Source organism: Lactuca virosa, chromosome 5, assembly GCF_052849685.1.
Source record: "Lactuca virosa cultivar CGN04683 chromosome 5, Lactuca_virosa_CGN04683_v6, whole genome shotgun sequence".
NCBI lineage: Eukaryota > Viridiplantae > Streptophyta > Magnoliopsida > Asterales > Asteraceae > Lactuca > Lactuca virosa.
The window spans coordinates 145,918,373-145,932,433 of record NC_136430.1 but is presented as its reverse complement, the minus strand read 5'-3'; positions in this window follow the sequence as shown (position 1 = coordinate 145,932,433).

Sequence of the window (14,061 nt, the reverse complement as noted above, 5' to 3'; positions counted from 1 at the left end):
CTTAGCTCGAACCTTCGTATCATCTCGTGCATCAAAGCTCAGAAGAACCTGCGGAAGGAATGTCATGCGTTTCTAGCTCACATCGTTAATGAGACGCAAAAAGTTAAAGACCTCGAGAGCATCCCCGAAGTCTGCAACTTTCCTGATGTCTTCCCTGAAGATCTCCCAGGAATTCATCCCGAACGTCAAGTCGAGTTTCGTATCGACTTAATCCCCGGAGCTACTCCTGTAGCTAAGTCTCCCTACCGTTTAGCGCCAGCGGAGATGCAAGAATTATCCAGCCAGCTCAATGAGCTGATCAGCAAGGGATTTATAAGGCCGAGTTCCTCACCTTGGGGAGCTCCGATCTTATTCGTGAAAAAGAAAGATGGATCCTTTCGGATGTGCATTGACTATCGAGAACTGAACAAGCTGACCATCAAGAACCGATATCCCTTACCTAGAATCGACGATCTCTTCGACCAATTTCAGGGAGCCAATTATTTCTCAAAGATCGATCTAAGATCAGGGTACCATCAGTTGCGAGTCCACGAGAATGATGTGTCCAAGACAGCATTCCGAACTCGCTATGGACACTACGAATTTGTAGTAATGCCCTTTGGTCTGACCAACGCACCGGCAGTTTTCATGGACCTGATGAATCGAGTGTGCCGCCCTTTCCTGGACAAGTTCGTGATCGTGTTCATCGACGATATACTTGTCTATTCACGGAGTGAGAACGATCATAAACAGCACTTGAGGCAGGTGCTGGAAAAATTAAGGGCGGAGAAGCTATATGCAAAATTTTCAAAGTGTGAGTTCTGGATCAGGAAGGTGAATTTCCTTGGTCACGTGATTAGCAAAGAAGGCATACACGTGGACCCTTCCAAGATCAAAGCGATAGAGAATTGGTCTGCACCAAAGACACCCACAGAAATCCGACAATTCTTGGGTCTCGCAGGCTATTATCGCAGGTTCATCCAAAACTTCTCCAGAATCGCTAAGCCTCTAACTACCCTAACACAGAAAGGTGTAACCTTTAGCTGGGGAGTCCAGCAAGACACTGCATTTCAAACATTGAAGTAGGCCCTGTGCAGCGCACCTGTCTTGTCTCTACCCGAAGGGACGGAAGACTTTGTGGTCTATTGTGATGCGTCCAATCAGGGCCTAGGATGTGTGCTCATGCAGCGAGGAAAGGTCATCGCCTACGCCTCGAGACAGTTGAAAACGCACGAGGTCAATTACACAACTCACGATTTAGAGTTGGGAGCAGTGGTATTTGCGTTAAAGATCTGGATACATTATCTCTATGGAACCAAGTGCACTATCTTCACTGACCATAAAAGCTTGCATCATATCTTCGACCAGAAGGAGCTAAACATGAGGCAACGACGATGGGTTGAGCTACTCAGTGATTACGAGTGAGAAATCCGCTACCATCCCGGCAAGGCCAATGTGGTGGCAGATGCCCTCAGCCGAAAAGAGTACTCAGGTCGTAGAGTGAAGGTACTGACCATGACTATCCATTCCCATTTATCCGCGCAAATCAAGGAGGCTCAGCTGGAAGCCTTGAAACCAGAGAGAGTGGCGGATGAAGCATTGCGGGGAACAGACAAAAACTTAGAGGTTAAGGGAGACGGAGTGTACTATTTCATGAACCGGATCTGGACCCCAAAGTTTGGCGGGTACAGAGAGGTTGTCATGAATGAGGCTCACAAGACGAAATAATCCATTCACCCAGGTTCAGATAAGATGTATCTGGATCTCAAACAGCTCTATTGGTGGCCAAACATGAAAGCAGAAATTGCAACCTTCGTGGGCAAGTGCTTGACTTGCGCCAAGGTGAAGGTGGAGTATCAGAAGCCCTCGGGTTTACTTCAGCAGCCAGGAATACCTGAGTGGAAGTGGGAAATGATAACAATGGATTTTATCACTAAGTTACCTAGATCCCCGAGTGGGCACGACGCCATCTGGGTGATTGTCGATCGGTTGATTAAATCCGCCCACTTCCTGCCAATCAAACAAAACTTCAAGATGGAGAGACTTACACGGATCTACATTCAAGAGATAGTTCGCCTTCATGGGGTACCTGTTGTTGGGTTTTGACCATTCTAACACTCCTATGGTGTACATGCAACCCTATAAACCTTGGATCTATGTTTTCTCTATTAAACATGCAAATATTAACTATTCCAAGGTTTCATCCTAACTAGCATATTATGAAGCACCTATACTACAAAGTTCTAGTTAGATGACATACCTTTGATGTAGCTTGATGTCTTCAAGCTTTAAGAGCTTAGCCCCAATAGTGTGGAAGCCTCAAATGGAATCACAAATCACCAAAACACCTTGGAAGAACTTGAGAGAATATGTATGCACACTAAAATCGGCCCACTCTTATTTTCAGACACTTGTGCCAATTTTGTGAGCCAAGGACCCCTTTATATATTATGGAGGATTAGGGTTACATCCATGTAAACCCTAATATCCATGACCTTTCATTTACATAGGATCCATGGGTTAAAAGCTCCATGGACCATCCATGAAAGCTTAGCCCAACCTAAATGAACTTGGCCCATTCCATATATTTAAGAGTCCATATTTTATTAGTTCTTTTTGATCACTTAATTAATTCTAAATTAATTCTTGATCAATACTATTTAAATAATGTGATTCCGTATTAATATATTAGAACTTATAATATATTAATATAAATCATAAATATACTATTCTCAAAAGACTATCCATATAAATTGTGCCGGTGAAGTGCAACCCAAATGGACCATGCCGGGTCGGGTCAAGTACATACCAAATATAGTTATAGACTTAGACATTAATCCAACAGTCTCCCACTTGGATAAGTCTAAAACTATTATTGAGTATGACTTCAAAACCTAACTGGCAATCGTAGCTCTTAAAGCCGCTGTCGAACTCTGACCTTGTCAATGACTTGTCCATTAGATACGGGATCATATATTCCTCCCTTCTAGATATCATATGGACTGAGACATGGATTATAATCATTCTCGCTGTCCATTTGTTGTTTCCCGATTTTCGATTTATGATGACTGACTGATTGAACAAATCAAATCAGTCCTGGCTTGGCCAAGCACTCACATGTGTCATCGCTAAATCATCGAGGGGCCCACAGATATCGCTTTTATCCCGAAGGTAAAAGGAATGGATAAACTTCGACTCATATGGCTTGTTCTACTACTTGTTGAATCATACACAAAGGCACGTTTTATAACATCGAGTTACCAATTCGTGTTCGTGCAATCAATGTATAACCAACTCATAGTAACAACTCATATCTCTAGGTTTGAAGAATATAAGATATTATCGTCTCATGATCACTCGTGATAAAATCCATGAAGTGATTCAAATAAGCGCGGGTTGAATCCAATACTCAGAACTTATGAGCACTCATGAGTGTTTTAGCACCACTTTGTCCACCAACTTGGACCTCTACAAACCAACCCATGACAATCTTGATTCATATCTACTTCCAACATATGACCGACTGTGGATGGTTTGAATAACTTAATCATTCAGGAGGAGAGACTTAGTTATTCTGGAAGTCAAAACATGCAAAGTGAAACACAATAATAAATGAATCAAATATGGTATCAAACCCTATGAATATAAATAAACACTTTTATTTATCACCATACTGATTACTCATTATTCATTGTTTCGGTTTTATCAACTTTATACTTGAATTAAAAACACTAGCTGTCCCATGCTCCAAGCATGTACACTATGTTTTTCTTAAACAATAGCTTTGCCATACACCAAGTATGCACTCTATGTTTGTCTATGATCCTTACTTTGTGAAATAAACCAATTGAACATAATTTCAATGATTCTAATTTCACACTCCCAAATCCTTATCGAAAAATGTGAGAATTTCAAATTCCTATCATTTATCGAAATCTATTTAGATTTTAAACTTATATGCACTGACCCTCCTGTAATGAATATGTAAAAACTCACAAAGACTTGTCAACAGTCATTATAAGGTATTCCAATGGAGATCAACTCCATGGAAACTAAGTCTCATATTCAAAGTACATTGCTTTGGACATGCTTCTTGCATTAAGTTCTCTAATCTTACACATATAACTTCCACCTATGGAGACAACTCCATATTCTCATTTTGACTATCACTTCTGAATAAGAGATGCCTCTTTTCAGAATATGTCAATATGGTCCTTCCAAAATTAGCACTATACTTCCAACTGTCCCTGAGCAACCAATCTTTGGTAAACCTCAGATTGTCCTCGACAATTGCTTAATCATTTCAGTCATATCCAATTCTAGACCTTTTCCCTTCTTAATGCCTCTGGGCATTTGGAAAAATTTAGAAATGACAAATATTATAGCACATGCAATCGGTCCTGTACCCAAAGCAAATGGTACACGATTCATGATGTCTCAGAATTTTGAGCTGTTGGATATACTTCATTTCAGTTCTAAAGGCTTAGATTGAGACCTTAATCATCTATAGTCAAGAATATATATATGAATTTCATGTTGGATTGGTTCAACTTAAGGAAATTCTATATATCGCGTTCTCAAAATTTTACTATGAAGAGGGATGCCGTAATCATAATCGAATTTTGAGAACGCATTATATAGAATTTCCTTAAGTTGAACCAATCCAACATGAAATTCATATATATATATATATATATATATATATATATATATATATATATATATATATATATATATATATTCTTGACTAAAGATGATTAAGGTCTCAATCTAAGCCTTTGGAACTGAAATGAAGTATATCCTCTCCCTTAATTATAGCAAAACAACTTTTTCAATCCCTGCAGCCTCACGAATTGAAACTTTTGTTTTCTATAATTAACATTGCTAACTTGCAACACTAACAATAGTTATCATGCTCACACTAACATGATGATTATTAGCATAACAGTTATGCTCCCACTAGCTTTGACATGTACTCAGAAATCAGCTGGACTTCTAGAAATCAATACTTTATTGACTTTCTTACCAAAGTTCAGATTTCTGATACGAGACGCTTTGATAAAACTTTATCAAAATCATACACCTTTCCTTAGATAGCATGCATGTGTGTCTAAACAATTTCAGAACTATGAAAAGGGATGCCGTAATCATAGTCTCAATTGTTTAAACCTTTTGCTATCTGCTTCAAATCTACTTGGTGGAAGTGTTTCCTCACCATCATTTTCATGAATCGGAGAGAAACCTTATGACCCTTAGATTTTATGGTGTATGTGTTCTTATCCATGTGAATCGTCAAAACCATAGTCACAAGACAAGGATAATGACAAATCCAAACTCATATGGACTAAACTTATGCAATCTTAACTTCTTGCCACCTGGCAGTACAGGGCCTGCCATTGCTTCCAAGTTGTTATGCAACCAACTGAGAACTTTCAGAACTCCTATGCAAAGCCAACTTTAACTGGAATGGGCACAAAATATGTCAACACGATAGGTTATAAACCTCAAGTCGTGTGCTAGTGAAGAACCTCAGGTTTTATTCTTGATTAGTTCTTGAAATTCTTTTTAGGATATTTAAGACTCCCACTGTCCTCTTGACATATAAGACTATCTTGCCAAATATTCAAGAGATAGTGCAGATTCTTTATCAAGACAAACACTTCACACAATTGGCCTTAGTTGGTCTTTGTTTTATCAAAAACATCACAACTTACCAATTTCAAATGTACAAGAGTAGGACACTTTTACTCTTACATTTGAGAAGTGTTTTAAACCTTTCTTTAAGATATGTCAGTCAAGTTACAATCTTGGAGTATGACTCTAAGAATTGTTTTGGAACAAAGTATGACTCATCTTCCTGATCTAACCATTTCAACAATTAATGACTCATCTTCTTAGTCATAAGAATGCACTAAGATGACCTTTAGAGGACTAATTGTGATATGATTTCTAAATCATTAAGATGATCACAAACATGATACTAAAGTACTCTCCCATCTTTTCAGATTTGTGAAACTTTTATCTTTCTGCCTAATTTGATTCTTCCCATTCGTTCTGCCATACATTGAGACTTTTCCAATGTTTCAGAATTATACTTAAACTTGTAAGTATAACCATATTTACTAAACTTTAGTAAATCAAATAGTCTTAACGAGCTTTGTGGTGGACATGACCAGTGCACAAGAATGTGTACTCGATCCCTTTAGTCCTTCACTTGACTCACACATCCATGTGAACAAGTAATTAGTCTTGATTTTCCAATGCTTGAAAGTTCTCATTCATCATACTATTCAACTTGCATGATTCCAAGTTTCGGTCCAATTGAAACTTGGGTGATGAGGAACTTTCTTGATTTGGTAAATTTAGACACTACCACAAATGAAAGAATCAAATCCATTTTCCAATATTGCTGTCAGTGGAATCATATAAGCAACAATTTTCCACAAATGCCATTGTAAGGATACTTCAAATAAATAAAATTAAACAATTTTCTTTTATTTTAAAACTTTGCGGAAAAACTTATCCTTACAATCCACATGGAAAATTGTTGTTATCTATTCCTTAGCAATATATCATAACTTCTTAAGCAACTGCTCAAAATTCTGATGCGATCGAAATCCACCTTCGCGATCAGAATCAACATATATTTCCTTTAAGATTTCTCTCTATTCTTTGATTCTTAAAACATCAACATGTGACCCAGTCACATCATGTAATGAGGATCTCAGAATAGAACTTAACAGAGTTAGATAATGGGCTCTACCTGATGTAGAGTCAAACTTATTGACTTTAACATCCTTAGGTAAATTTGGCAGCTTTGCAATCAACGCCCCTTCCTTTGGCAAAATAAACATATGGACCCTTTGGTAATGGGACTATCTCAGACTTAGCCTTTCTCTTTACCATTTGGTCAACCGGGTTGACTATGGCCAATCCCTTTCCATTGGGAAGAGAATGCTTTTTCTGGATTTCCAGTGTCACCATTGTCACTGTCCATAAAGTTTTGGGAAGTAGATCTTCTAATCAAATTTGCTTTACTATCGTTCCAAATCATTGCTGATTCAGCAGCACCAAGCAAATAGATAAGATCTTTAAGGGTCATGTCATAGTCTGTTTCATAGGAGTCCCAAAGGAACTCACTATGTGACTTAGAAAGTGATTGAGCATCCAACTTTCTTAAGACTTTGACACCCAACTCTCCCGGCTTGTCAATATGTGACTTCATCTCCAAGATGCGATCACACATAGACCTCGCTTGCCAATAGGGCTTGAGTGACCTTAAACTTGTGGGTTAGGGAGAATAATTGGAGGAGGTGGAGGAAGTAAAGTTCCAAGAGATTTGGGAAGATCATAGATGTCTGAACTAGACATCTTTTGGGAGATATTCAAGGTAGTTGATTTAAAGTCCTTAATATAACACCCAATATGAAATATTAAGGCTAGGATCCAACAACCTATTTATAACTGGAAGAGGGATGTCGTAATCCGAGTTATAAAATAGTTGAAGGTAGGTAAATGACGATTTACCAATTTCCACCATGAAAAACGAAATATAATTAAGTTTTAATTGGATTTGAAACTCCTAGATCTTTTGAGATTCATTGAACTTTTCAATGGAATGTTTCAATCTCGAGTGTGCCCTTCAGGTTTTGTGACTGGGATGCCGAGGATCACAAAACAAGGTGTGAATTAACCATGCAAATATACTTGGTACCCTTAATATTTACCCCTCAATCGATGTGCCGGTTAACCACACGAGCTCCACCGATACTATGATAAATATTAAGTTACCATTTGCCTACCTTGTTAAATCCAGGTTAGTGTGCCGGTTAACCACACACGCTCCACTAACGGTTTAAGCAAAGTGCAAAGTGTAATTTCATGGATTAGCACCTTATTCACATTTTCCTAAGTAACTAAGATTGAGAATTTATAAGTGTTTAGTTACTTAGTATTTATCATTAATACTTTTAATGAAGGGAGAATTATAGTCCTTGTCCTACCCGTTCGGCTAACGACCCTACACCAATCAAGGAAGCGGTGGGTGAGAGTGGACACCCATTAAACTGCCATTTTATAGGCAGTAACCTTATACCCCCCTTATAGACCGGCTTCGTGAATGAGGCCTACTAACGGTAAGACTGACTTGCTCTTATACGTATATTTATTATTAACTTATAATACTATAAATTATAAGGGTTGAATTTTAACTTTTAAAATTCTAAGGGCTAACTTGGAATTAAAGTATTCATGGGGAAAACTTTACAAATTCCAAAACTTGAGGGCAAGTTTTGAAAATATTCAAAACTAATTAATTCCATAACTTATGTGTTTAAAGTAGTTTTAATTAAAAAACTCTTCAAGTTCCATAACTTGAGGACAAGTTATGGAAGACTTTAAACTAATAAAAGAATGTAACTTTTCTTTATTTTTGTAACTTATGGAACTAATTAAGGTTACACATTTTATTACTTAATGAAATGACTCTTGAACCTCCATAACTTAAGGACAAGTTATGGAGTCATAAAACCATTCAATAAAGACATGACTCTTCATTTTGTAACCTTTGCCAACTTTTATGAGTTTTAAGAAACTTTAATGTGACTTTTCATGTAACTTGAGGACAAGTTACACAAACACATTTTAGAATCATCTCTTAGATTAAAATGGATTGAAAACAACAATTTATAATAATTTTTCTATTAATCTAAGCAACTCATAAGAACAAGATAATTTAATCAAACTTTTTCATGTAATTAGACTAACCATTAAACTAATACAAAACATGAATCTATTGACAATTATATTTGAAATTGGATTAGAATGAACATTACCACATCAAAACAGGTTTATAGGTTCAAAAACAGCTTATGGTAATGTTCCTAGTCCATTTCTAGCCAAAAAACTCGAAGATATGCTGTCAGGGGCTCCTACTCGTCGAGTGCATGAACCTACTCGACGAGTAGGATGAGTTTGTTCATGGACTCGGCGAGTTCATCAGTGGACTCGGCGAGTCCAGTGCTCAGACAACCCGAAAATCGACTTTTTCAACATTTTTCAGCACTTTGCATCAAGTATAAATGAAAACAAGCCTAGGCTCTGATACCACTGTTGGGTTTTGAGCATTCTAACACTCCTATGGTGTACATGCAACCCTATAAACGTTGGATCTATGTTTTCTCTATTATACATGCAAATATTAACTATTCCAAGGTTTCATCCTAACTAGCATATTATGAAGCACCTATACTACAAAGTTCTAGTTAGATGACATACCTTTGATGTAGCTTGATGTCTTCAAGCTTTAAGAGCTTAGCCCCAATAGTGTGGAAGCCTCAAATGGAATCACAAATCAGCAAAACACCTTGGAAGAACTTGAGAGAATATGCATGCACACTAAAATCGGCCCACTCTTATTTTCACACACGTGTGCCAATTTTGTGAGCCAAGGACCCTTTTATATATTATGGAGGATTAGGGTTACATCCATGTAAACCCTAATATCCATGACCTTTCATTTACATAGGATCCATGGGTTAAAAGCTCCATGGACCATCCATGAAAGCTTAGCCCAACCTAAATGAACTTGGCCCATTCCATATATTTAAGAGTCCATATTTAATTAGTTCTTTTTGATCACTTAATTAATTCTAAATTAATTCTTGATCAATACTAGTTAAATAATATGATTCCATATTAATATATTAGAACTTATAATATATTAATATAAATCATAAATATACTATTCTCAAAAGACTATCCATATAAATTGTGCCGGTGAAGTGCAACCCAAATAGACCATGCCGGGTCGGGTCAAGTACATACCAAATATAGTTATGGACTTAGACATTAATCCAACACCTGTATCCATTATCTCTGACCGAGATAGCAGGTTTACCTCGAGATTCTGGCAATCACTATAGAAGGCTCTTGGAACTAAATTGGATATGAGCACAGATTATCACCCTCAAACAGATGGACAAAGTGAGAGAACAATTCAGACATTGGAAGATATGTTGAGAGCCTGCGTCATCGACTTCGGCGCGTCATGGGACACTCATCTTCCCTTGGTTGAATTTTCCTATAACAACAGCTACCATACCAGCATCAAGGCTGCGCAGTTTGAAGCCCTCTATGGCCGCAAGTGCAGATCCCCTCTGTGCTGGGCTGAAGTGGGTGACATGCAGCTAGTCAAGGGTCAAGTCCCTGACAGCACTCTCACTGGTCCTGAAATTATCTGAGAGACGACTGAAAAGATTGTGCAAATCCGAGAACGACTGAAAGCCTCACGAGATAGACAAAAGAGCTACGCCGATAAGAGACGAAAACCCTTTGAATTCCAGGTCGGTGACCGCGTCCTTCTGAAGGTCTCGCCCTGGAAAGGCATGATACGTTTCGAAAAACGTGGAAAGCTAAACCCAAGGTACGTTGGACCATTCGAGATTCTTGCTAGGATCGGTCCCGTAGCATACAAACTCCAGTTACCACGAGAGCTCAGCAACATCCATCCTGTCTTCCACGTGTCGAACCTAAAGAAGTGTATGTCCGACGAGACACTTGTGATTCCTCTCGACGAGATCGATCTGGACGAAAGTCTACATTTTGTGGAAGAACCTGTTGAAATCATGGACCGTGAAGTCAAACGTACCAAGCAAAGTCGCATCCCGATAGTGAAGGTCCGCTGGAATGCTAAGCGGGACGAAATTCCCTCTAACGGGGGGATGATGTGACAACTCGAAACTTCTATCTTGTACCTTAGTCAAATTCTATCAATGTTAAACTCGTTTCAGCTATCTTTAGCATTATTTTGAACCTGTTTGGATGATCTAAAGCCTTGTACAACCAAAGTTTGAATTAGGAATGGGTTGGTTTAAGATTTAGGGTTGCAAATAGGCCAAACACTCCATCAAAAGGAGTGTGTGGCCACACACATGAGTGTGTGTCCGCACACCCGAGTGTATGGCCGCACACCCGAGTGTATGGCCGCACACATGAGTGTGTGGCCGTACACCCGAGTGTATGGCCGCACACATGAGTGTGTGGCCGCACATCCGAGTGTATGGCCGCACACATGAGTGTGTGGCCCCACACCCGAGTGTATGGCCGCACACATGAGTGTGTGGCCGTACACCCGAGTGTATGGACGCACACATGAGTGTGTGGCCGCACATCCGAGTGTATGTCCGCACACATGAGTGTGTGGCCCCACACCCGAGTGTATGGCCGCACACCCATCCTCCAGCCGCACACTCATCCCTATTTATATAGGATGACCCCTTCACTCATTCCTTTCATTTGGCTGCACTCTACTTTCTCTCTCTAAGAACTTCATCCAAGAACACTCTCAAGGCCTCAAAAACGTGAGTTTTCCATCACCTAGCTTATCATACATGAAGGACCCATTGATCTAAGCCTTTAATCATCAAAGTTTCATCATGTTCTTCATCATATGAAGGTGTACGACCGCACACCTTCATAAGGGTGGCCGCAAACTCTTGAAAGACTCTCCAAAGTGACAGTTTGGCCTCCATTTGCTAGTTGGACTTGGTATTGACTTGGAAACACTTGAAAATCAACATTTTTAGCATGAATGAAGAGTGCACGGCCACACACCTCTATGTACGGTCGCACACTCCCCTGTACGACCGTACACATCCTCTGTACGGCCACACACTCCTGTGTGCAACCGCACACACATGCTGACCGCACACCCTGGCCGCACACACACACTATTGGCTGTACACCTCCCTCGTTCGATCATATAGGGTCCCGACAAGCATTTCCAAGTCTCTAGGGTGGTTTTCCATCACTTATAGTGGTGAAATACCTTCATTTGACTCTTTTATGTGTCATTGCGTGATAATTAGGATCGAATCGTGATTAAGGCTTCACTTGAACACCCAACTTTCCGTATCGATCCTTCAATCAAACCACTCACTCGAGGTGAGTTCATACCCCTACATTTTCCATATTTTTAATGTTTTCAGGGGGGAATACAAGCTAAACATAAATGTTTTCAAAACTCATGAAATTCTCATACTTTAACCCTTTTGTACTGTGTTGAGCATAAGGGACGTTTTCACTAAACTTGCATGATTTTCCGGACTCGCTATTCACTACGTCTTACATGCAAACTATAATCGGTATAGTTTGGGATTTTCTAAGCATAACAAGTATAGAAACTTTCACTACTCAACGTATGCACTAAGACATAAATTGTTTACAGTTTGCATCACTACTTTATCGCGTTTTCATAACTGTAATTATCACTACAAACGGTATACATTCGGATTTTCACTACGGTAGAACGCTACTACACTACATGTAAACTAGATTGTACGATACTGTGAGCCGCTACTTCACTGCTGTACCCTTAGGTGTACATGGATAAATCCTATCATAGTATAAACAGAGTCTCCTGCAGGGAGAGCGTGAGATTTGTGAATAGATCTATTCGGGACTGACAATCCCACACCCGATCTGCTAGCTACAGTTAGGCAGGCATGCCTAGGGTGACAAATGTCATTTAGCGCGACGCCTGAAGAACGTTGGAAAGGTATCTAGTCATATCAAGCATGGTTATACGACTCACATTATGTATAAATCACCTTTAGTTTACAATCTGACACTCTTCAACGGTTTTATTTTTACTAAATAGAACTAAAACACACTACGTATACTGGCCAAGCCAGGGTTTTCAAACAGAACCAATTATGCTATGGCTTTACATACAAAATATTTATACTTCATGATTAGCTTTAGCTAGTCACATCAGGAAGTATTTTCGCATATCACTACAGTTTTCAGTAACGGACATTCATGGTTTTATACGTAATCGATAACGCTACATTTTCACTAAAGAAAATATCGGATTTTCTTGGAAGCATACATATATTCATGGTTTATTACATAACTGAGAACACTACATTTTCATTAAAGAAAATATCGGATTTTCTTGAATCTATACAAACATTTCGGCTAGCCCATCAACAAGTTTTCAGTAGACAGGTACCTGCTGGGTTTTTGAGGAGTGCCAGCAATAAGAGTTTAATGTTTATACTCATACAAATTATATGATGTAATTCAAACAAGTTCCAGACGATTTCCAAATTGATGTAAACATTTTTATTTAAGTTTTCATTGTAATGGTTGCGTTGCTATGATGGCTATTATACATTGGTTGTGATGCTATACATGACGTCCTCCACCCCGGAACGTTTCCGCCTTCGGTTTCGGGGTGTGACACCCAAACTCAAACCGCCGTTCATCGGCTTCTTCTTCTCCACATCTACTGCCGGCTGACCCTCCAGTACCTTTGTCATCCAATAGCCTCCTGCACTTTCCTCCACCCTTTGGGTTTAATCCACAGACTTTGTCATCCAATAGCCTCCTGCACTACCATAGGTTTCCTCCACCCTTTGGGTTTAATCCACGGATGTAGGATGCTGGTGATTCGGTTCTTCTTCATCTATGTGGTAGCACCCTTATGCTTCTTTGCCCTCTTCCAATCAACCACCGACTGGGATGGGGAATCTTATTTTCTTCCATCTTGTTTGTCTTTTCTCTTGCCGACGGCTACTTCTTCAACTTCAATTTCATCATCGGGCAACACAAAAAAAAATCAGCGTTCATGTCGGTTGTTCGATTGCTCTCTGAAGTGTGAGACAAATGATTTTGGGTTCAACAAGCATTTAGTCAGGTACCGCTACCTCTTCTTTCGTCTTTGGTTTTCACATTTTCATAATTTTGGGTTCAACAAGCATTTAATCAGGTAACGCCGACGACCCTCTTCGACGTCTTCACAGTCCTTCGTCTTTGTCTCCTCTCTCAATTTCCCGTTGTGAAGGCCTTCTGTCACAATCCCTATTAGGGCCCGATTTTGGGTTCATCAAACGTTTACCAGCCAGGTATCGATGGCCCTTATTTCGTCTTTGTTTTCTCAATTTCAGAAGTTAGGGTTTAGTTTTGGGTTTATGATGTGATTTCAAGTGTTAGCTTAATTTTATCAGTTTCTGCAAACGTGATTCAATGCTTTCTCTTCGATTTTCGCTTCCTATTAGATTCTGAAACCGATTGTCAACC